A 1,018-nucleotide genomic window follows, 5' to 3' on the forward strand; every position below is an offset into this window, starting at 1 on the left:
CGTGTTAGGCGAACGTGATAACCACTACACTACAGAAACCCGCGATGACGGCCTGCTCCCGGTGGTGAGGTGGGGAACCACCAAACACCTCATTAGCTAGTGTTTGATTCAGGTTCTTTGACAGCTTGAGTCCCCTTTTCCGGGCTTACAGATTAAACTCTTGGGTAATAAAAAGGGGGAAAAATTTCCTTAGGTTTTCCATGACAAGTCGCTATCCAGGAGGAGGAGAGTCTGCGTTCACAATGCTGTGAAGGACCAGAAAACCAGGTCATGGAAAAATATCAGGCGATGGTCTTCAGGTCCTGCTGGTGGACTGGCTAACCGGGAGAAGGAGAGCTGATCTTGTGAGAATTGCATGTATACGCTGCCTGATATTTGCAGATTTCACTGAAGTCTTTCAGAGGAGAGAGTCAAAGCGAGCGCTTGGATTGGGACCGATTGCCAAAAAGTTAAAGGTAACTACTGTTTCTGCCCGGTTTCGAACCGGGGACCTTTCGCGTGTTAGGCGAACGTGATGACCCCTACACTACAGAAACCCATTGTTGGAAGATGTGCTTGGCACCCAAACCGAAAGTCGGCGTTAAAGTACGATGGGTGAAAAAGGATGAAGAAATTTGCGTCAACCTTTGTAAAAGGCACCTAGTTCAGAACTGTGTTTCTGCCCGGTTTCGAACACTATGGGGTCTATTCACGAAGTTGCGGAGGGCAGCCGGGTGAATGACCGATCTGAAGTGAAGTGAGCCGAACACTGTTCGGCTATTCACTTCAGGCTGGTACGGCTAATTTCAGCCGTACATCGGCTGAAATCAGGCGTACATCGGCTGAAATCAGAAAAAAAGAAGAAAAAAACTCTCCCGGGCGCTCTGGGAGCCTCCCGCTCGCTGCCGCCCAGGAGAGAAGCACGGATGTGTCTTTTTTTTTCTTTATTCTGACACGATCGATGTCAGAATAGAAAAACAAACAAAAAAGACATTTTGCCCATTAAAAAGCATTGGGACATTACTATTGGCTATTTCAA

The 1,018-nt window shown here is 47.6% G+C and overlaps 1 non-coding gene across 1 annotated transcript; it reads right to left on the reverse strand.

Moving 5' to 3' along the window:
- Positions 1-463: 463 nt before the first annotated feature.
- TRNAV-AAC lies at positions 464-536 on the reverse strand. The gene has a single exon. It is a non-coding gene; the product is annotated as a tRNA-Val (tRNA).
- Between the last annotated feature and the right edge of the window lie 482 nt (positions 537-1,018).

This window comes from Nanorana parkeri, unplaced genomic scaffold (genome assembly GCF_000935625.1).
Source record: "Nanorana parkeri isolate BGI_ZX_2015 unplaced genomic scaffold, ASM93562v1 scaffold2789, whole genome shotgun sequence".
Lineage (NCBI taxonomy): Eukaryota > Metazoa > Chordata > Amphibia > Anura > Dicroglossidae > Nanorana > Nanorana parkeri.